Below are 24,856 nucleotides of genomic sequence, written 5' to 3'. Positions count from 1 at the left end.
AATCTACACAAAACCCAAATAACAGAAGTTTTGACCTTTAGAATTCTTTTTCTTTTCCACCAAATACTTCAGGTACTAGTATGAATGGTGTTATTAAAAAGTAAACTCATTATAACTTTTAACTTCTGGAATTATAGTTATTAATGAGGATTATATAAATGTCTTCTATAAGTTAAGGCCAAGCCCACATACAATTAAACCCGACCACAGTAAGAATAAATAACAGTTACAACTCCAAGGTTATTTCATACACTGTTCAACGACAACTGCAGCTGTGCCACTACTTAAAGTATAGCTGTGAAATTAATATAATGTATTATGAAAATGCTATGTGCAGTTCGTGGAGATGAAGAACTCTGAGTGGGTGGTAGAAAAAAGAGAAAGTAACAGCAAAACACAGTCTAAATGAAAACCTCAGCTATTTTGATTTACTTGTAAAGAATATGTAAAGTCTCCTTAACTTGATATTTCTCCATGTTCAGTATAAACTCCCATCTTTCTTTTATTACCCAAACAAAACTTACCTACTATATATCTCAGTTCCCCAGAATTCTAGGCTCTTCCTTTCAGTTTCCAGTTGTATGATTGAGAACTATGTCAACCTTGATGCAATAATGTCTAAGAGCAAAAGCTAGCTCTACCTCCTAGGAATAACATGGGCTCTTTGGAGGATTTCTGAAAACACAATGCCTTCATTCAGCCTTTAAATGGAATGGATCATACAGAAAATAAAACTGTTTGCATAGCACCTGGGATAAGCGGCCAAGGTATTGGATGACATCAGGGCTCCCACTGGCTCTAGGCCAGGCCTGGTCATGCTTCAAGACTGAATATCCCAATACAACTTCATCTCCATGGCAGACCAGGGTCCCACATTACACTGGTTGGGGAACTGACTTAACCTAAAAGAAAAGATCTTGGTGTAATTTGGGTTCCTTAGGAATCACCTTCTGAGATAAGGTTTTGGTGAATGTGTAGTGTGTGTTTAAGGAGTACCCTTGGTACCAACACGTTGGGAGGGAAGGATGGCAGCACGAGTGGGCAGACAGAGAGGTCAAGCTACAATCCAGGCCAAATGGCAGACTCAGCCAAATCCACATTGAACTCTGGAGCTCGAATGGCCCCACAAAGTGATCTAAGGTAGGCCAAGGTGGTTATACCTTTGTACTTTCACGTCAATCAGTCAGTGGATGTAGGCCACCTGAGGAAAGGGTGTGACTCTATATAACACTGTCCTCCACAACTGTGACAGTTCCTGAAGGAGCTGGAAATTGAATGCTATTTGATAGCAGTCCTGAAAGCAACTGATGAAACCTATCTTTCAATGAGAAGTCTGGCACGAGCATTACACTATCTACTGAAGATCTCCAAACTGGATTTTTTATACACTGGTCTGCCTCAGCACCATCCACTTGCAACATACTCTTGTTCAGAGCATGTCTCAGTAGATACAATGGGGACATGGACAGGGAAAGACACACTTCCATGACTCTCCCACCAATATGATAGCCAGGAAGGTCCAAGCCCAAGAGAAGAATCCATTCAACTGAACTCTCATCTCAAAAACACACTGCATCTAATACCCATTCTTAATTGGACTAACCACTGCCCCAATTTAAATACAGATGTCTAGCTTACCTGCCTTATTCAAAGCTGGGGTTGATTTTCACCACAGTACAATACTTAAGGCGTACTGAGTTATCATCTAAGACAGGATCTACTGTGTAGGGTTTGATGTGTCTTCCTGACCCGACTATGAAAATGCCAAAGCTCCCTGAGTGCTACTACATTTATGGCTAGTCATTTGGGCTTAATGAGATTCACTGATCAAATTGCTTTAACAGAGGGGGAGAGCACAGGCAAGGCACAACAGAAAGCTACTACTAGATAAAAGGAATAACTATAAGGACTGGGGAAAGGGAACCCTAGGACCAGAATGGGCCAAAGAAACCCTGTTGCAGAAGACTTCCACTTTCCAAATTTTGCTTCCATTTGGCCTGTTGTGATTGCTTTCTTGGCAGTCCCAGGGATGGCGCCATAGCATATTTTCACCCAATACTTGCTGGGAAACAGTGAATATATTCACCAATTTTTAAAAAAAATAACAAGAAAGTAACAAAATCTGGAACTTGCCTGGTGGTCCAGTGGTTGGAAATCCACCTTGCAATGCAGGAGACGTGGCTTCGATCTCTGATCTGGGAACATTCCTCATGCTGAGTAGCAACTAAGCCCACATACCATAACTACTGAGCCCGAGTTCTACAACTACTGAAGCCCACGTGCCTAGAGCCTGTGCCCCACAACAAGAGAAGCCACTGGAGTGAGAAACCTGTGCACCACAATGAAGAGTAGCTCCCACTCGCTGAAACTAGAGAAAGCCTGCGCGGCCCAAAGAAGACCTCGATCCAGAGATTGAACCTGCATCTCTTACATCTCCTGCATGGGCAGGCAGGTTCTTTACCACTAGCACCACCTGGGAACCCCCAAAAAAGACCCATCACAGCCAAATAAATAAATAAAATCAATGTTAGAGAAAATTCACATTAAAAAATCTGAACATGACCATGCAGATAAGAAAATACAAACATAGATTAAAAATAAAACAGTTCAATTCTATCAATTGAGATTTAAAGAAGGTCAAATTGAGAGGAAAAAAAATCAACTGGAAAGATAGTTACATATTTCCTTCACCTAAAATACTTCCCTTGCTTCTACACCTTGGAATCATGCCTACCTGTTCAAGTCTAAGTTTAAATCCTACTTCATCCATGTCTTCCCCAATCACTCCAATTCCTTTTCCCACCCAACTGTGTAATGCTCAGTATCTCTGTAAATCATGCAAACGTCATTATTTTTGTTGTATTCCATTGAATACCCTCCACATGCCAAGTACAGTATTTATAAAGTTTACATACTATTGGATTGGCCAAAAAATTCATTTGGGTTTTTCAGTAAGAGTATATGGAAAAACCAGAACGAACTTTCTGGCCAATTTAATATTTTATAAGATGGATCCTTGCATGTACACTCTTAGCCAGCTTTGAGTATTCCCATTTGACATTTAAGAGAACAGAGGTCCAGAGAGGTGAATTAGGACTGTAGATAAACTGAGAGAAGGTGTTAAACCCAGCTTAGCTACACATTGTACACAATGTGTACACATTAGCTACACAATGTCTAATGTGTTTCTACTGATATGCTGCCTATATTGTGTGTGCTTCTCATTTCCCCCAAGTAGACTTGAGAAGGAACTGAGTATAATACTCCGTCCTTGTCCTTCTCTGTACCCCACCTAAAACATCATCTTGAATAACAAAGAGCACATAATGTCATACATATGCTTGAGAAGAACTCAGGAGATGGGGAAGCCATGAGAACATTCCCACAAGTATCCCAGATTGCTACTGATGAATTACAAATATAACAGAAGGACACACTGTAAAAAGGTTACCAACAATTGTGCATCAGTCTTTCTCCATTTCCCTGTGCTGGTACTAATTTGTGACTTAGTAAAGCCTTTGGCTTTCTCACACAGTAATACAGAAAGCAAGTGATTGGGAAAATCGATTAAGAGTGCAGGTTATCAAAGGCATAAAGCAGATTAACACAGATACATGTCTGTTTGCCTTTTATTAAAATAAATTGGAATGATTTATCTTCAAATGATAACAATACAAATGGAAACACTTGGCAGTTCCCTTGAATATATAATGAAGGATTACCCTCACACCCACATTTATATGCTGTAGTGAGCATAGCACTGAGAGAAGGCCAGGAAAGTGACAACTCCTTAATTAGTTAGCACTCGGTGACAAATTGGGGAAACTTGCTCTGGAATCTGTAGGGAGGGAGGAGATGGGAGCCTGGTTTAAAAGTCTCTCTCTCTCTTCTTTATTATATGTTTCACAAAGCATACGTTTTTATTTCATTGTTAAAGTACAAACCCAGGGAAATAAGATGCACTAAATACCATGCTAAAAACCAAATGAAGGGTTTTACTTCATTTTTTACCTGAATCAACACTACTTTACCTATCAAGGCAGACCCGAAACCTCCTTTATTCAATTTTTCTTGCGATAGGAGCAAAGCAAGTAGAACCAGTAGCAAATTTTACTCCTCAGCGCCCCTCACAGCTATACACAAATAGTTTATGTAATTTTCCCTAAAACATTACCCTTTAAGCAGTTGCACCTCCTTCTAGAGCTATGACTCAAATTATTTATTGAATTACATCAAAATGCCGTACAAAATTTCCTAATGATAGCTGTATGCAATAATTACATGCTACATTGCCTCCATTTGGAACCATGGTAACCAATCAGTTACTTTTCAGCCTGCCACCATAGCTTAGAGTGGCACAGAAGAGAAAAGGTACTCTAGCCATAATCACATACATTCCATCTTGAGATAACATCAGAGGGGCTATTTATTTGTGATTAAGCTAATATACCATTTTAATTGCAGCCACAATTTACCCTGGGGTTGATTTATACTTGTAATTATGAGAGGGCATGGGGGGAGAGAGAGAAATACTACTAATAAAGATAAAAATAAAGACATTTTAAAATAACTTTGGGGGACTTCCCTGGTGATCCAGTGGCTAAGACTGTGCTCCCAATGCAGGAGGCCTGGGTTCAATCCCTGGTCAGAGAACAAGACCCCATATGTCACAACTAAGAGTTTGCATGCCTCAACTAAAGATCCCATGTACCACAACTAAGAACCACTGCAGCCAAATAAATAAATAAAAATGAAAAATAAATATTTAAAATAGCAATTTGTTTTCTTTTCTAGGAAGAGCTATAGCGATAAGGAACAAAAATACTTCTTTACCATCCTATGTGATTTTTAGGATGGTTAAGACTTGGAGAACATCCCCTCCAATGTCTTACTTGTAAAATTCTTCTCTGTATCTTCCCTGATGAGTCATCCGGCCTGCATGGCAATGTATATGTAATGAGGGGCTCACTCTCCCTTTCATTGCTGTATGTTGCCATTAGCAGGAAGGTCCTCCAAAACACGTGAATCACAATCTACCTTTGGACATCTGGCCTTTTTATCCTCATGGTCCCCATTTCATACCATCCTAAACCATACCTGGCTCACTCCTTCCTCAGAGTCTTTGCATCTACTCTTTCTTTTACCTGGAATGCTCTTCCATTAGCTCGTCGTATGGCTGGGGCCATGTTGTCACTCAGACTTTAGCTCAAACGCCTTTCCTGACCACTTGATGCTTTCAAACTAAAGTAGCTTCCCTCAAGGCTATTATCTGTAGATTACTTAAAAGTTTCTGAAATAATATTGGCAAACATTTACTTAATGAATATTATCTGTACATTTAGTGAACTATGTACCATATTATCATTGTATCGTTACCTCCTTTAGGACAGCCACTTTCTTTTTCTTAATCACAAATAGTAATCTTTTATTTATTTATTTTGGCTGCACTGTATGACATGAAGGATCTTAGTTCCCCAACCAGGGATCGAACCTGCACCCCCTGCAAGTGAAACCTCAGAGTCTTAACCGCTGAATCACCAGGGAAGTTCCCACAACGGGAATCTTAATGCCTAGCTCCTTACCAACACCCATGTGCAGTCCTTCTTTCTTTATTTTAACAAATAAAAAATAGAATATATCTGCTCTTGGTCTTATCTTACTTCACATTTTAATGATAGGCATATTTCAATGCCATGTACACAGGAGGTGCTCAATAAATATTTGATGAAACAAAAAATGGAAAAGATGAATCACTGAAATGTTAACATTCTTTTCCCCTAAAGACACTGCCCCAAAATACTTGAAAAACAAAATGATCCTACCTTATCTAAGATGCCTCTCAAAGTTGTACATTCATGATTTCTTCATTTCTTCTTCGGATCGGTTTCTAAAATCTCTCATTACTTAATTCTGTCTCCTGGACCTGCCAGTTTATTAGCACTCCATCTTAAAATCTGGCATACGGAAATTAGGAGGACTTCTCAGGTATTATCTAACCAGTGCAGACACGGTTACTTACAAATGTGATAAAATAAAAATGCCATCCCATGAGGTCCACTCAAGCCACTAGCCAACCAGCCAGCCTTCTTCCCAAACAATGTTACTTTTTTGTCTCTATAATGCTAACCTGAGGCAGGTGTGCTTCTCAAGTTTTACTGTGCAGACATTTCCCCTCAGGATCCAGTTAAAACGCAAATTCTGATTATGATCCAGGAGGTCTATGCTGAACCTGGCAATAGGAGAGGTAAATTTGAATTGCAGTTCTAACATTTAGTAGCAGATTACAGATGAACAAATTAATTTGTTTTTTTATCTGTAAACTAGGAATAAGTATAACTATCTTGGAGATATACTAATATAAGAGTTAAATAATATAATGAATGTAGTTGGCACTTAGTGGGGATATAACAAATACTTTTTCAATCAATTGGCTTCTATCAATGGAAGTTGGAGGCTCATATTGAGATCATAGGCCAAAAAATAACTTACGTTTCCCCCCACAGAAATGGCTTCTAAGCCAAATTTCCTCTCATCCAGTATTTGAACAGTTGGGTTTTTTTGAAACTAAACACAGGACTTAACATTTATATCTATTAAACTTCATCTTGTTAGCTTTGGCCAGAGTTCCAGCCTGTCAAGATTGTTTTGAATTAAGATTCAGTTACTCAGTGTATTAGCTATTGCTCCAAGCTTTATGTCATCTGCAAATTTGATAAGTATGCCTTCTGTGTCATTATACATATCATTAAAATGTTGAGTGGGACAAGACCAAGAGCAGAGATATTACACATTTTATTTGTTTTGAAATAAGGACTGTGCATGGGGTGGAGGGAGGAGCTGAAATGATTTTATAAACTGTAAATCCATTTTGCTGAATATCACCCAATCTACATTTCTCCATTTTTCTCTATAAATAGATGTCATAAAATATTTTTAAATATATTAATTAAATCAAAATATATTATGTCTATGGACTTTTTTCCTTATCTTTCCACTTACAATTCAAACTAAAAAGTGCAAAGATGAATTTGCCATTTCTTAGTGTTAAGGAACCTATGCTATCTCTTAGTAATCATTATTTTGTTTACTAAGTGCTCAATAGCAATCTATTAACAATCTATTTGGCAATTTCAACAAGCAAGAATTAGTTTTATAGTCATTGGTAGCTTATGCATTCTGTGACTGGAGACTGTTAGACACAGTTTTTACAAAATTCTCAGAAAGGTTTCATATATTTTTATCATATACAAACACCTGTTCCTATATCTTTGTAGGTAATTCATCTAGTTATGAAAATAGATTCATTCATCTAAAGCAGCTCGGTATCCCTTATTCCTTAGATATCTTTTTGTTTACTTGCCTCTTAGTCATTTTCATCCTACTTGCTATGCTTTTAGTACCATGATCCTTAAAATAAAAAAAAAAAAACTAACAATATGTAATTATGGTTATTGTTTCTTCTATAATCCACTTTAATTTTGGAAATGATTTTTAAAAATCTAGACTGATAAAAGACCTCCCTGCATAGTCACCATAGTCTCTGTAGATGGCTGACTCTCCAGCAGTATACTGTGGATTCCTGTCCCTTTGCAATTATATTTCAACTCTGCTTTAAAATCACTGATAATGAGATAAAACCTTCCTCTTGCCTTTCTGAAAACACTTTAGGAATAAATAATATCTGCTTTATTTTTAAAAGTTCCTTCTATTTTGACACTGTAAAACACCATAACTTCCCCACACATATTCATATGAATTCATATATAATGAATCAGCTCAGATAAATGCAGAGACTTCCTTGGTGGTCCACCGGCTAAGACTCCACACTCCCAATGCAGGGGCCCAGGTTTGATCCCTGGTCAGGGAACTAGATTCCACATGCCACAATTAAGAGTTCACATGCCACAGCTAAGGCCCAGCATGGACAAATAAATTTTTTAATGGGTATCTTAATATGAATTATCCTGATGTGCCATCAAATCAAAGGAGACTGAAGCATCTTTCACACATATGTGCATACACACACATTAACACACACAGAGATCACGCCTCTATCAGATTCCTTGCTTCTCCTCTGGTCTTCTCATCATTCCTTCATTGGCTCCTTTTTAAGAGCCTCTGTGGTAAACAAATACTCAAAGTGATATTGGCTTTTCCTGAAACCAGTGATGGATATGATAAGGGGACTGGGGGTCAGCAAGTACTTCCAAGTTACAGGTTTCAAACACAATTTACATCAGCCTCAACAGACAATCAAGGAACCCAACACAGTCAGACATGTGTGTTTATGTGTCTGTGTGCACACATGCATGTGTGGACACACAGATGTGCAAGATGGTTGAGTGAACTCTGTTTTGATAGAGCAGGGCAACTAAAAAAATTAATTTTCTATGTGTTTTAACTGATTCATTTAACAGAAACAACATAATTGTATGTAGATATGAATAGGGAAAGTGAAGTATTATAATGTGGGCTCAGGAGGGCTGATGACGAGCCAAAGATCACATAGATAGTAGAAGGCAGAGCCCAGATGCTACTTAACGGACTTCAAGTAGCTTGTGGATGTAAGACACGAGCACTAGAGACAGATCCACAGACAAGAGCAGAGGGCGACGGCATATGGAGTTTAGGGTGAGGTAGAGAAGTATATGGAAAATGCACTTTCATCTTTTCAAAATATTTATATTCATGTTCACTATATGCCTTTTCTTCATAGAATCCTTCTTAGAAAGGTGTCCTGGGTGCTAAATTTTCCTTCTAACCTGCAGATGCCAGAGGTTTTAAGAAGTTTGGGAAGGACTTGAGCAAATGAGTTTGGATGACACACAGCCAATAGCCATCCCAGCAAAAGAAATTCCAATCACATCACAGGAGTATCCCAGGACGAATCCTAGAGGTTTTGGCTACTGCTCTCTATTTGACACCAATGAAGCTAGGACTGGACATTGCAACTTCTACACACGTGCCTCAGAAGAGCCAAATGACTTCGTCACCACACCTATCAAAAGAATTGCTGGGCCGTGCCATGTGGTACTTGCTTTTGCCTTCCTGATCTCCTGTGTGTGTATAAATATAAATTCCTTTGGCAGAAGCTAGATCACATAAGAAACACCAATTTCAAGAAAATTGGGAATGTAATCTTTAACATTCCCATCTTTAGGGCACTGGAAGTCAACTAGAAGCAGATCGGGATGCTGTTTAAGCAGTCTGTTGTGTTATAAACAAGCAGAGAACTACAGCCTAGATTCCCACTGTCCTTTTTAAGGAATTCAATTCACACCTCATGCAAACTCATGGTACTGCTCCTGTATGCACTCCCCAAGGAAAGATTTGATCAAAATTGGTGACATCTCAAGGTGTTTGTTCTCTTCTACTAATGTTACAGAGCAACGAATGTTCATTGTATACATCATTCATCTTGTCTTTCCTACAGCTTGTTTCAACCGCAATTAAGGGTTTGATAGTTTTTGGCTATGTTTTTCATGCTTATAAAAATTCTGGTGGTGTTCAAAGAACAGATGAATGCACTTTCTAAGTGAAAAAGGAAAGCAAAGACAAAACTTTCAGCTCCATAAAGCATCACACCAACTCTTCTTTATGGCCAGCATAAGTTGCTGCTGGCTTTACAAAACAATAACTGCATCTTTTCACTTCTCTCCTAAAAAATTATGTGCTCCTGTTCTCAAGGAGACAGATTTTCATTTTTCTCTGATTTTAGGGATTTATTAATCTCAGAAGTCAATTCCTAGAAGAAAAAGGATGTCAATGAAAGAAAACATGAAGTATAGATATGGGAGATAAATGAACAGAGGGAAACTCAAGGGTATTTTAAAGTAATTACTGATGCCTTATCCACCATGGAAACCAAAAGTTTACAATTCCTAAATTAAGGCCTTGCTGCTGCTGCTGCTAAGTCACTTCAGTCGTGTCCAACTCTGTGCGACCCCATAGACGGCAGCCCACTAGGCTCCCCCGTCCCTGGGATTCTCCAGGCAAGAACACTGGAGTGGGTTGCCATTTCCTTCTCCAGTGCATGAAAGTGAAAAGTGAAAGTGAAATTGCTCAGTCGTGTCTAACTCTTAGCGACCCCATGGACTGTAGCCTACCAGATTCCTCCATCCATGGGATTTTCCAGACAAGAGTACTGGAGTGGGGTGCCATTGCCTTCTCCGAATTAAAGCCTTAAGGTAACATTAAATATTGTAATTTTATCTGTACAACTGAAGAAGCCACATGTGGCTGAATCCTAAGATTATCACTGTAATGGAGGTTTATGCTTTAGGTGTCCCTACCTAAAATGTGTTGGTGAATGGCATCATCCTAAAGCTGTTTTTAAAAACGAATGATATGAGAATGTAGGGTCAAAGTACTTGTGTTTTATAGGCATGCATCCATATGTTCTCAGAGATACTGGGTACCTCTGAGTAGAAAGTACATGCTTGCCTTTTGAAAATGGACAGAGCGGGCCAGTCCTCAAAAAAGAACAACTTGACCAACACATTGCCCATTGGTTAATAGATACACAGTGAAAATACAAGACTGAAATCACATAGAAGAGGTTACTATCTATTCTTACATATTACACAAGTCATTTTTTCCACAAATTACCTCTCTTCACATTCAGTCAGTTCAGTTCAGTTGCTCAGTCATGTCCAACTCTCTGCGACCCCATGTACTACAGCACGCCAGGCCTCTGTGTCCATCACCAACTCCTGGAGTTCACTCAAACTCATGTCCATTGAGTCAGTGATGCCTTCCAACCATCTCATCCTTTGTCATCCCCTTCTCCTCCTGCCTTCAATCTTTCCCAGCATCAGGTTCTTTTCCAATGAGTCAGTTCTTCACATCAGGTGGCCAAAGTACTGGAGTTTCAGCTTCAACATCAGTCCTTCCAATGAACATTCAGGACTGATTTCCTTTAGGATGGACTGGCTGGATGCCCTTACAGTCCTCCAAGGGACTCTCAAGAGTCCTCTCCAACACCACAGTTCAAAAGCAACAATTTTTTGGTGCTCAGCTTTAGTTATAGTCCAACTCTCACATACACACATGACTACTGGAAAACCATAGCTTTGACTAGATGGACCTTTGTTGGAAAAATAATGTCTCTGCTTTTTAATATGCTGTCTAGGTTGGTCATAACTTTTCTTCCAAGGATTAAGTGTCTTTTAATTCCATGGCTGCAGTCACCATCTGCAGTGATTTTGGAGCCCAGAAAAATAAAATCTGCCACTGTTTCCACTGTTTCCCCATCTATTTCCCAGGAAGTGATGGGACTGGATGCCATGATCTTCAGTTTTCTGAATGTTGAACTTTAAGCCAACATTTTCACTCTCTTCTTTCACTTTCATCAAGAGGCTCTTTAGTTCCTCTTCACTTTCTGCCATAAGGGTGGTGTCATCTGCATATCTGAGGTTATTGATATTTCTCCAGGCAATCTTCATTCCAGCTTGTGCTTCCTCCAGCCCAGCATTTCTCATGATGTACTCTGCATATAAGTTAAATAAGCAGGATGAAAATATAGAGCCTTGATGTACTCCTTTTCCTATTTGCAACCAATCAGTTGTTCCATGTCCAGTTCTAACGGTTGCTTCCTGACCTGCATACAGGTTTCTCAAGAGGCAGGTCAGGTGGTCTGGTATGCCCATCTCTTTCAGAATTTTCCACAGTTTATTGCGATCCACACAGTCAAAGGCTTTGGCATAGTCAATAAAGCAGAAACAGATGTCTTTCTGGAACTCTCTTGCTTTTTTGATGATCCAGCGGATGTTGGCAATTTGATCTCTGGTTCCTCTGCCTTTTCTAAAACCAGCTTGAACACCTGGAAGTTCATGGTTCAGGTACTGTTGAATCCTGGTTTGGAGAATTTTGAGCATTACTTTATCAGCATCTGAGATGAGTGCAATTGTGCGGTAGTTTGAGCATTGTTTGGCATTGCATTTCTTTGGGATTGGAATGAAAACTGACCTTTCCCATTCCTGTGGCCACTGCTGAGTTTTCCAGATTTGCTGGCATATTGAGTGCATCACTTTCACAGTGTCATCTTTCAGGATTTGAAATAGCTCAACTGGAATTCCATCACCTCCACTAGCTTTGTTCGTAGTAATGTTTCCTAAGGCCCACTTGACTTCACATCCCAGGATGTCTGGCTCTAGGTGAGTGATCACACCATTGTGATTATATGGGTCATGAAGATCTTTTTTGTACAGTTCTTCTGTGTATTCTTGCCACCTCTTCTAAATATCTTCTGCTTCTGTTAGGTCCATACCATTTCTGCCCTTTATTGAGCCCATCTTTGCATGAAATGTTCCCTTGGTATCTCTAATTTTCTTGAAGAGATCTCTTCACATTAGATTCCTTATAAATTTGTTACACTAAATATTGTTGTGTCAATTAATTTCATTTGAAGAAATGACTATTCAAGGAAGACGTATGAGCCAGATCAGTAGGTTTCCACTTAAATGTATCACCTGGAGGGCCTGTTAAAGTCCAGAATGCTGAGCTTCACCCCTGGAGTTTCTAATTTAGTGTGTCTAGGGTGGAGCTCAAGAACTTGCATTTCTAACAAATACCCCGGTGATGCTGTTGTTGCTGACCTGAGGACCTCAGTTTAAGAACCACTACTCTAGCAATGCTAGTGGGTTAGATCAGCAGTTCTCAACTCTGGATGCACATTTGAGTCATCTTGAGACCTTTCAAAAATGAAATTTTGGGTTCCATCCCAGAGAAAATAAATTATAATATTATGGAAAAGCCCACTAGAATCCCCACTTGTAGTTTTTAATGCTTTTCTGGTGACTCAAGGATGAATCTAGAGTTGAAAACAAAAGTTTTAGATAAATGTCAGTTAATTTCAGCTAAAAAGTTTCTTAAAGAAGCAAATACATTTGACCTACATTCAGTAATTCTTCCTAGGACGTGTGACCTTACATTTCCAAATAATAATATATGGTTAATCTGTGGAAATCACTTTCCTGGGCCTAAAGGAAAGAATGGAAAATAAAGAAATAAAACACTGTTCTCATCCCACAGACATGGATTTTTGCAGTTTGGGTTATTTTCCAGTAGCAGCACCACATGAAGTGAGCTTGAGCAACACAAGAAGTAGAGAAGATGGTATCTTCTGGAAAACGATGTTAGAGAACGAAAAGGACTAACCACAGTGATCATAAAACAGTGATACTTAAGGAGTAGATGCAGAGTTTGAACAAAAATTTTTAACAAATGTTAGGGTAGAACAAAGCAGTATTTGTAAAATAATTGAGATTTTGTATAATGTGGTTTTAAATATGCACATGGAACTCATATATTTGATATTATCAGTAGACATCAATCTACATGCCCCAAGTTTATATATTTCAAGTAAGTCAATATTTTTTTATTCCATTCACTCACTAATTTATTTGGATATTATCTCATATTTAGGCATATACGGAATTTTTGGCTGAGACACCAGTGATGTCTTTCTGGGGAGATGGCCTTTGAACTGGCCTTCATTCAATAACTAGGTATTCATCAAATAATTCAAGAGTAGAAAGTCCCTTTAAGCAGAAGAAACCACAGAGGTGAAGAAGTGCTAGTAAGAAAGTAAAAGGTAACTTGTGAGGATATGAAGGTGAAGGTAATACACTACAAAATTATGGAGCCTTTAACATCAGGATAAGGCCATTTTCCTTTTATTTAGACAATTTTCTAAATACTCTCTTTTCCAGTATTAGAAACCTGTTTATTTCTCTTCACCCCTCTTCATCCTTTCCTCCTATTCAAAGAGATCTTTAAACTTTCAAAGATGAGCCCAAATGGTGGCTTAATACCTGTATTGCTAGTCCTCATTTGAAATTATAGAACTCTACAGTCACAGTTTATTTTGGGGGCTCCAAAATCACTGCAGATGGTGATTGCAGCCATGAAATAAAAAGACGCTTACTCCTTGAAAGAAAAGTTATGACCAACATAGGCAGCATATTAAAAAGCAGAGACATTACTTTGCCAACAAAGGTCCGTCTAGTCAAGGCTGTGGTTTTTCCAGTAGTCATGTGCGGATGTGAGAGTTGGCCTACAAAGAAAGCTGAGCATCAAAGAATTGATGCTTTTAAACTGTGGTGTTGGAGAGGACTCTTGAGAGTCCCTTGGACTGCAAGGAGATCCAACCAGTCCATCCTAAAGGAAATCAGTCCTGAATGTTCATTGGAAGGACTGATGTTGAAGCTGAAACTCCAATACTTTGGCCACCTCATGAGAACAACTGACTCATTGGATAAGACCCTGATGCTGGGAAAGATTGAAAGTGGGAGGAGAAGGGGACGACAGATGAGATGGTTGGATGGCATCACTGACTCAATGGACATGAGTTGGAGTGAACTCCACGAGTTGGTGATAGACAGGGAGGCCTGGCGTGCTGTAGTCCATGGGGTCGCAAAGAGTCGGACACGACTGAGCATCTGAACTGAAATGAACTGAACAGTTACAGATGACCATGGGCAGTTAGAGATCCTGAAGAAATAAATTATCTGTCACATGAACTGGGTATTTCAACTATCTAGTGGTGCGTAGCAAGCATCCCAACATTAGGTGGCTTACAAAAACAACTTCTTATAGTGCATGATTCTGTGAACTGACCAGGCATTTCTTTTGCTTCAGATGATGTTGGCTGAGACACATGAGAGCTAAAAATCGCTGAAATCACATGACCACCTGCCAGATGGTTGTAAAGCCAGCACTTTCAGCTGGATGATTTACTTCTCCTCCAGACAGGATTCTCCACAGAGCTACTTGGGCTTTTTCACAATATGGCATATGGGTTTTAAGTAGGAACATTCCCAAAGGTTAATGAGGAATCTACAGATCTCTTAAAGTTCATCCTTGGATGTTACACAATATCACTTCAGTTGTGTTTCATTCCAAACAAGTTAGAGGGATATACCAGACTCAAATAGAGGGAAAATAAAGTCTACCTGTTGGTGGAGTGGCAAGATCACATTGCAAAAGAGAACATGAGATAGGAGATAGAGCTGAGGCCATCTTTGAAAATATCATCTACCACACTTATTACACAAATCTATATACTAACCCACACACAGAGACGTCAAGGCTCAACAGTAAATGTGATGAAAAACTTATACAAAACAATAGAACCTTTATATGCTGTCTTAAAGACTAATAAGAAATTTAAAATTTGACTGAGAAAATAATGATCTACCCTGATATTAATCAGGATGGAATAGCAGATACAGATAAAACTAGCTGCAAAGCTAGCAGCTAAATAGTAGATCCTAAATCATAATATGAAATTAAAAGATGTTTACTCCTTGGAAGGAAAGTTATGACCAACCTAGATAGCATATTTAAAAGCAGAGACATTACTCTGCCAACAAAGGTCCGTCTAGTCAAGGCTATGGTTTTTCCAGTAGTCATGTATGGACGTGAGAGTTGGACGGTGAAGAAAGCTGAGTGCCGAAGAATTGATGCTTCTGAACGGTGGTGTTGGAGAAGACTCTTTCAAGTCCCTTGGACTGCAAGAAGATCCAATCAATCCATCCTAAAGGAGATCAGTCCTGGGTGTTCTTTGGAAGGACTGATGTTGAAGCTGAAACTCCAATATTTTGGCCACCTCATACGAAGAGTTGACTCATTGGAAAAGACCCTAATGCTGGGAAGGATTGGGGGCAGGTGGAGAAGGAGATGACCGAGGATGAGATGGCTGGATGGCATCACCGACTCGATGGACATGGGTTTGGGTAGACTCTGGGAGTTGGTGATGGACAGGGAGACCTGGCGTGCTGCGATTCATGGGGTCGCAAAGAGTCGGACACGACTGAGCGACTGAACTGAACTGAAATCATAACAAATTCCAAGTAGCAAAGTAGATTTGAGTTTTAATGAATAAATATGGTATCTTTACTTTTTGAGAACACCTTTATTCTTCAACTTGATTATGGTACTGATGGTGATAATAGAAGGATCAGAAGTAGAAGCAAAAAGAAAAACATCATTTATTGAATTCTTCTCTACTGGAAGACAGCATCTAATCCTCATCCAACATTTAATTCTCACAACCATCCTATGAGAAAAGTACTACCATCTAAATTTTGCAAAGACAAAAGGGAAGCTTGACGAAATTATATATTTTCCCCAAGGGACACTGCAAGTTGGAAAGACAGGGTTCCAATTCAGTGTTTGATAATTTTTTTTCTATAAAAGGCCAGAGAATAAACATTTTTGGCTCTGTGGGTCACATGGTCTCTCTTGCTGTTATTCACCTCTGTGGTTTTGTCACAGAAGCAGCCATAGGGCTTCCCTGATGGCTCAGTGTTAAAGAATTTGCCTGCCAATGCAGGAGACAGGGGTTCGATCCCTGTTTCGGGAAGATCCCACATGCCGTGGAGCAAGTCTGTACACCACAACTATTAAGTCTGTGCTCTACAGCCCTGGAGCCACAACTACTGAAGCCCCACCCTACAACAGGAAGTCATTGCAATGAGAACCTCATGCACCACAATGAAGAGTAGAGTCCTCTTGCCAAAACTAGAGAAAAGCCCACACAGCAATGAAGACTCAGCAGAGACAAAAGTAAATAAATAGAAATTATTTTTTAAAAAAGCACCCATAGTCACTATGTAAACTAGTGAGCATAGTTGTTTTAAAAAAATATTCATTTACAGAAAGAGATAGTGGGCCAGATTTGGCCTCCAGGCAAGAGTTTTCTGATCCCTGTTATTACTGAAGACTGATCTAAGCTTCTTGACTCAGATTTTATGAAAAGAATGTCTCTATATCTTTACAGTTGATACAACATCTAGCACAGAATCATGTGTTCACATGTACTCAATAAACATATTTGTTGGAATGACCAATAAATAATTCGACTATATGAGTGTCTTATTATTTCCTAGGCATTATTATAAGCACTTATTATATATCACTGAACAAAATGTAGAAATCCTGGTCTATGAGTGGTTTAAAATTCTATAAAATGCACAAATTATACAGTGTGTCTGTACTAGGTTTCTACTGCTGCCATAACAAATTACCACAAACACAATGGCCTAAAACAATACAAATTTATTATCTTACTATTCTGTAGGTCAGAAGTCCAACATGAGTCTCATCAGACTAAAATGAAGCCCTTGGCAGACGTGTGTTACTTTCTAGAGGATCTGTTTCCTAGCTGATGATGATTCTTGGCACAATGCAATCCCTTAAACATAGATCTCCACATCTCAGAATGAGCAAACTTCACTGAGTCCTTCTCCTGCTTCCATTTTTCTTTCTGACTATACCCACGTGTAGTGAGGGGGTCCTCTGATTTTAAGGACTCACGTGATCAGATTCAGCCCACCTAGATAATTCAGGACAATCTCCTTGTCTTAATCACATCTTCAAAAGTCCCTTCTGCCATGTAAGGTAACATATTCACAGATTCTGGAGATTAGGACCTGGACATCTCTAAGTAACCATTATCTGTCTACTACAAATATCATCACATAATTTTATACTCAATCTAATGAATTTGATTTTTGCCAGTGGACAATATTTCTAGTGAGTTGATACATAATACAAATGCTATTGACATGTATGGTAATCCATTCATATTGAGTAGAACAAATTACACCTTCCTTGCCCAAACCTGATAGACTTAGGCCTAATGATTGAGTCAGTCCTAAATGAGGTCAGAGTGTCTCAAAAATTCTTACCTAACATTAAAAACATTAAAAGCAAGGTATTTTTTACCGTAAGCCTGACACATCGGGTAGGAATTTTCCATTTGGAACACATACATTGCCCTGGGTCCTGCCTAAAAATAGGATCCCTACATGTGCCTGACCATGACATGTTAGCCAAGGCCATTTGACTGGGCCTCTGCTTTGGTTTTCTGATTTACCTTCCAATCCCATTAATTGATTAGAATGTTAACTGAAACATTAGATAGAATAAAGCTGATATCTTCCTTGACCCTTGTCAGTCTATCCAACTGTGCTTATGTTCCAGGCACACAGGTCCTCTTCCAACTGAGATGGACCACACCCAACCATAACCCAAGACTCTCAGCTCCAGGAAAGCCACTTACTCAAGATTCCTGATGACAAGCACTACCTAAATTAGCTCTAATTCCATGATTTTGCAGTATTATGGTTTGGTCTGGGCACCAAACCCAACTCTCTATACCATCTTCATCTCCCTTACAAAGTCTATAATTCACCCAGGCTCAAGTTAAAAACTTTGCAGTTATTTTCAATACCACTCTGCCTTTATCCACCACTATTAAGGTCAATTTTCACTCCAATCCCAAAGAAAGGCAAAGCCAAAGAATGCTCAACCTACTGCACAATTGCACTCATCTCACACGCTAGTAAAGTAATGCTCAAAATTTTCCAAGCCAGGCTTCAGCAATACATGAACCATGAACTTGCAGATGTTCAAGCTGATTTTAGAAAAGGCAGAGGAACCAGAGATCAAATTGTCAACATCCGCTGGATCATCGAAAAAGCAAGAGAGTTCCAGAGAAACATCTATTTCTGCTTTACTGACTATGCCAAAGCCTTTGACTGTGTGGATCACAAGAAACTGTGGAAAATTCTGAAAGAGATGGGAATACCAGACCACCTGACCTGCCTCTTGAGAAACCTGTATGCAGGTCAGGAAGCAACAGTTAGAACTGGACATGGAACAACAGACTGGTTCCAAATAGGAAAAGGAGTATGTCAAGGTTGTATACTGTCAACCTGCTTATTTAACTTATATGCAGAGTACACCATGAGAAACGCTGGGGTGGAGGAAGCACAAGCTGGAATCAAGGTTGCCAGGAGAATTATCAGTAACCTCAGACATGCAGATGACACCACCCTTATGGCAGAAAGTGAAGAGGAACTAAAAAGCCTCTTGATGAAAGTGAAAGAGGAGAGTGAAAAATCTGGCTAAAGCTCAACATTCAGAAATCTAGCATCATGGCATCTGGTCCCATCACTTCATGGCAAATAGATGGGGAAACAGTGGAAACAGTGTCAGACTTTGTGTTTTTGGGCTCCAAATCACTGCAGATGGTGATTGTAGCCATGTAATTAAAAGACGCTTACTCTTTGGAAGGAAAGTTATGACCAACCTAGATAGCATATTTAAAAGCAGAGACATTACTTTGTCAACAAAAGTCCATCTAGTCAAGGCTATGGTTTTTCCAGTGGTCATGTATGGATGTGAGAGTTGGACTGTGAAGAAAGCTGAGCGCTGAAGAATTGATGCTTTTGAACTTCGGTGTTGGAGAAGACTCTTGAGAGTCCCTTGGACTTCAAGGAGATCCAGCCAGTCCATCCTAAAGGAGATCAGTCCTAGGTGTTCATTGGAAGGACTGATGTTGAAGCTGAAACTCCAGTACTTTGGCCACCTCATGCAAAGAGTTGACTCATTGGAAAAGACCCTGATGCTGGGAAGGATTGGGGCAGGAGGAGAAGGGGACGACAGAGGATGAGATGGCTGGATGGCATCACTGACTCAATGGACATGAGTTCGGGTAAACTCTGGGAGTTGGTGATGGACAGGGAGGCCTGGCGTGCTGCGATTCATAGGGTCTCAAGGAGTCGGACACAACTGAATGACTGAACTGAACTGATTCAAACACCCCATTGTTCTGGTTACCAGAGACAAACAACACAGAAGGCAGACAGGATTGGCAGCAGAAATGAGTTTCTGTTTTAGAGGAAAAAAAAAACAACTTTCAATGCTTGCCTTTCAGAAATATTTACCAATGAAGCTCCCCCCAGTCAGGGGAGAAGTTTCTACCCAAGTTCCAGAATGAAGAGAGACTTCTATTGAGATCTGAAAGCTCTAGGTCTACAAGAAAGAAAATTCATCTTGGAGTTTTAAAGACATGGTGTCTGATCAAGGCTCTGCAACATACTTTGACAATTTGTTTTCAACTAGGAAAGGCAAATAACACCTACCTCATGGGGTTGTTGCAAAAATTAAACAAGATCATAAGTATGAAGGTATTTTTGTAAACTATAAATGTTAGCTGTTACTATTATCATTATCCCACAAATGCCCTCCTATCTCTACTGCAGCAAATATTACAGCTGTTCAGGGCAAAGGGTGACTTTTAATGCTAATCATTCAGATTCGTGCAGGAGGCAATTTATTTTTGTTCTATGATGCTAGCAAAGGTCATTTCATTCTAATCCTGTCCATCAAGTTACATTTTGGACAAAGTTCAGTTTCATAAAAACTGCCAATATTAGGCTTGGCTCAACTTAGACTCATTCAACCACCTTCTCTGAAAACACAAGCCAATGTTTGTGCATATTTGTACCATAAATCACATATTAATGAGATGCCAAAAGCAGTTACCTCTTTTACAATCATTCATAATGGTGTTTCTGATCTTCTTCCCCATGAGACTGTGAGTTCTAGGGTGGAGATTCAGTCTACGCATTCTCACACATGGTAGACAGTGGATAACCAATACAGGTTTATTGAAGCAAAAGGGGAAACACAGGAAGTTCAAGCTATAGGGAACTTTGCTTCTTAGAGGGTTATACTTCTCTAGCTAATTTAAGGAAATCGGGGATTACAAATAAAGGAAAAACATGCTAAGGAAAAACTAATCTTTTAAAAAATCCCCCATTAATCTTTCTACAGCACATTTAAAAGGTGTTAGCAGCTGTTTTTAAGTGCAACATAAATTAGATTAATTATGCAAAACAATTCATATTTGAGACTTGGGAAAAGAGAAACATTTTATTTGAATCTCTCAGCCCCTAAATGTGATGCCCTGTGCCTTCTGGAGAAACTCAGTATTACAAATAAAACATGGAAGTACTGATCTGAGAGGGTAGGGAGGAACTTTTCCCATTTAGAAAGTTGTTCCTTTGTCAAAGTTAAAGTATCCATAGGTGCGTGGATTTATCTTTGGGCTTTCTATTTTGTTCCATTGATCTATATTTCTGTCTTTGTGTCAGTACCATACTATCCTGATGACTAGCTTTGTAGTATAGCCTGTAGTCAGGCAGGTTGATTCCTCCAGTTCCATTCTTCCTTCTCAAGATTGCTTTGGCTATTCGAGGTTTTTTGTATTTCCATACAAACTGTGAAATTATTTGTTCTAGTTCTCTGACAAATACCATTGGTAGCTTGATAGGGATTGCAATGAATCTATAGATTGCTTTGGGTAGTATACTCATTTTCACTATATTGATTCTTCCAATCCATGAACATGGTATTCTTCTCCATCTCTTTGTGTCATCTTTGATTTCTTTCATCAGTGTTTTATAGTCTTCTATATATAGGTCTTTTGCTCCTTTAGGTAGATTTATTCCTAAGTATTTTACTCTTTACATCACAATGGTGAACAGAACTGTTTCTTTAATTTATCTTTTTTCTCATTGTTAGTGTAAAGGAATGCAAGGGATTTCTGTGTGTTAATCATATATCCTGCAACTTTACTATACTCATTGATCAGCTCTAGTAATTTTCTGGTGGAGTCTTTAGGGTTTTCTATGTAGAGGATCATGTCATCTGCAAACAATGTGATTTTTACTTCTTCTTTTCCAATCTGGATTCCATTTATTTCTTTTTCTTCTCTGATTGCTGTGGCTATCTCTTTAACAAGTGCTGCTGGGAAAACTGGTCAATCACTTGTAAAAGAATGAAACTAGAACACTTTTTAACACCATACACAAAAATAAACTCAAAATGGATTAAAGAAACTATAAAACTCGTAGAGCAAAACATAGGCAAAACACTCTCAACATAAACCACAGCAGGATCCTCTATGACCCACCTCCCAGAATACTGGAAATAAAAGCAAAAATAAACAAATGGGACCTAATTAAAATTAAAAGCTTTTGCACAACAAAGGAAACTATAAGCAAGGTGAAAACACAGCCTTCAGAATGGGAGAAAATCATAGCAAACAAAGCAACGGACAAAAAATTAATCTCAAAAATATACAAGCAGCTCATGCAGCTCAATTCCAGAAAAATAAACGACCCAATCAAAAAATGGGCCAAAGAACTAAACAGACATTTCTCCAAAGAAAACATACAGATGGCTAACAAACACATGAAAAGATGCTCAACATCACTCATTATCAGAGAAATGCAAATCAAAACCACAGTGAGGTACCATCTCACGCCCGTCAGAATGGCTGCTATCCGAAAGTCTACAAACAATAAATGCTGGAGAGGGTGCAGAGAAAAGGGAACACTCTTACACTGTTGGTGGGAATGCAAACTAGTACAGTCACTATGGAGAACAGTGTGGAGATTCCTTAAAAAACTGGGAATAGAACTGCCATACGACCCAGCAATCCCACTGCTGGGCATACACACTGAGGAAACCAGAATTGAAAGAGACACATGTACCCCAATGTTCATCGCAGCACTGTTTATAATAGCCAGGACATGGAAGCAACCTACCTGTCCATTGGCAGATGAATGGATAAGAAAGCAGTGGTACATATATACAATGGAATATTACTCAGCAATTAAAAAGAATATATTTGAATCAGTTATAATGAGGTGGATGAAACTGGAGCCTATTCTACAGAGTGAAGTAAGTCAGAAAGAAAAACACCAATATAGTATATTAATATATATATATATGGAATTTAGAAAGATGGTAATGATGACCCTATATGCAAGACAGCAAAAGAGACACAGATGTAAAAAAACAGTCTTTTGGACTCTGTGGCAGAAGGCAAGGGTGCGATGATTTAAGAGAATAGCACTGAAACCTGTATATTATCATATGTAAAATAGATCACCACTCCAGGTGTGATGCATGAGACAGGGTGCTCAGGGCTGATGCACTGGGATGACCGTGAGGGATGGGATGGGTAGGGAGGGAGGTTCAGGATGGGGAACACACGTACACCCATGGCTGATTCATGTCAATGTATGGCAAAAACCACTACAATAAGTAAAGTAATTAGCCTCCAATTAAAATAAATAAATTTAAAAAAAAAGAAGGTTGTTCCTGTAAGAATTTTAATTATATATTTTCAAAAGTCTATCATCATCTACCAGGATAGCATATAATGCCTTCTTAGTGCATCTTTATTAATAGTTTAATTAAAAATTAGCCATGTAACCCTTGGATTAAAGGCAAGAAAAAAGTTTGTGAGATACCATTTTTGAAAGCATGGCTACCATTGGAAAATATGCTCTTCTTGAGCCAGAGCTGCTGCTGCTGCTGCGAAGTCGCTTCAGTCGTGTCTGACTCTGTGCAACCCCATAGACTGCAGCCCACCAGGCTCTACCGTCTCTGGGATTATCCAGGCAAGAACACTGGAGTGGGTTGCCATTTCCTTCTCCAATGCATGAAAGTGAAAAGTGAAAGTGAAGCTGCTCAGTCGTTTCTGACTCTTAGCGACCCCATGGACGGCAGCCTACCAGGCTCCTCCGTCATGGGATTTTCCAGGCAAGAGTACTGGAGTGGGGTGCCATTGCGAAGATGTCAATAGAGTTTCAATGACCATGAAACTACACTTTAATCTCATGCTTCTCAAATTTTAACCTGCACAGAAACCCCCCAAGGGTTTTGTTCAAAATTCACATTCTGATTCCATAATTGCAGGACGGGTCCTGAAAGTGAATTTCTAACAATTTCCCAGGTGATGCTCAAGCTACTGGTGTGCAGATCATATCTTGGGTGCCAAGGTTTTAGTAGACATTGAGAATATCATCAGTGAAATTTCTAAATTAAGCTGCCACTGTGTTTCTCCTATGCCAATAGTTTTAGAGATTTTTCCTATTAACACCTTTTACTCAAGAGGATAATTGCTTTGATATCCAGTTTTTAAAGAGACTGAACCTTGTAGTTAGTTTGAATTTAATCACTATATAAAATGTTGTTCATGCAATGATTAAGAAATGATAATATCCCTGGCAGACAAAGAAATTATGTTTAAGCTACACTTTTCCTTTAAAAATTCCTTTTTCTAAGACTCAATTGACATGCAGCTTCTGAGAAATGTTATTGAAGACATCATAGCTTGTTAGTGATACAGCGTAGAGTCCAATAGTCCCACTGAAAGCAAAGCTGATGTGTCCATAGGAATAAAACAGATTCTCAGCTCATGTGAGCATCTCCCAGTAATGAGATAGTTCTTGGGATAATCTGCCTGACCAGGAGAGCCAATCCTGACAGCCCTTAATTGGTAATGACAAATCGAAGAGCCTTAAAAGTAAAAGAAGCTGTGTTTTTCCAGTGCTTGCCCTATTAGATTTTAGGCATGGCCTAGACGTATAAAACCGCATTTTCATCAATCCATTTTCACGCACCTAAAATCACTTATTTGGGCTAAGGATTCAAGAGTGTAATTTCTAAACCAAAATGATAGACGTACAGTCATTACACAGCAAAAATTCTTCTATAGCAGTATTCAAATTCTGCTAGCCCTCACAAAAAATTTGAAAATTTTCCCCTTTACTTTTCCCACTGCTGTTAATCTTCTTTGTTCTCAGTTTCTCCCTGCTTTAATCATTTGATATACTGTATAAAGTTGTGAATATACTAAATTTCAATGAGAGAAATCTTATTTTAAATGCACTTAAAATAAGTTAGTGTTTTCTGTGATGAATTCTACATAAAGAAATAAATTCTTATTTATGAATAGTCATCTCCAAAAACTTGCTAACATATTTTGCAAGTTCTATGTTCATATATCTCATTATTTCCATGTAGACTATATCTGTATGTTCACTTTACACATGACTCTAAGTGTCTCTTTTATGTTCCAGTCAAGAAAGGGAAACTAACACCCATGGTATGGAGAAGTACCTGGGCTAGCAAGAGCATGAGGTGGCTGAAGAGATCAATTACCTAGAATCCAGGAAGACCAGTGGTTGTACACAAGGGCCACTCT

General features: G+C 38.9%; 1 long non-coding RNA gene across 1 annotated transcript in view; it reads right to left on the bottom strand.

The window, feature by feature from the left end:
* LOC145537167 (uncharacterized) overlaps positions 1-24,856 on the bottom strand; it is a 966,757-nt gene that overhangs the window by 649,498 nt on the left and 292,403 nt on the right. The window lies entirely within an intron of this gene.

The sequence above is a fragment of the Giraffa tippelskirchi genome, chromosome X (assembly GCF_054371585.1).
Source record: "Giraffa tippelskirchi isolate mGirTip1 chromosome X, T2T-mGirTip1v1.2.pri, whole genome shotgun sequence".
Lineage (NCBI taxonomy): Eukaryota > Metazoa > Chordata > Mammalia > Artiodactyla > Giraffidae > Giraffa > Giraffa tippelskirchi.
The sequence above is the reverse complement of the archived record's forward strand: the minus strand, read 5'-3'. Positions and strand labels throughout refer to the sequence as shown.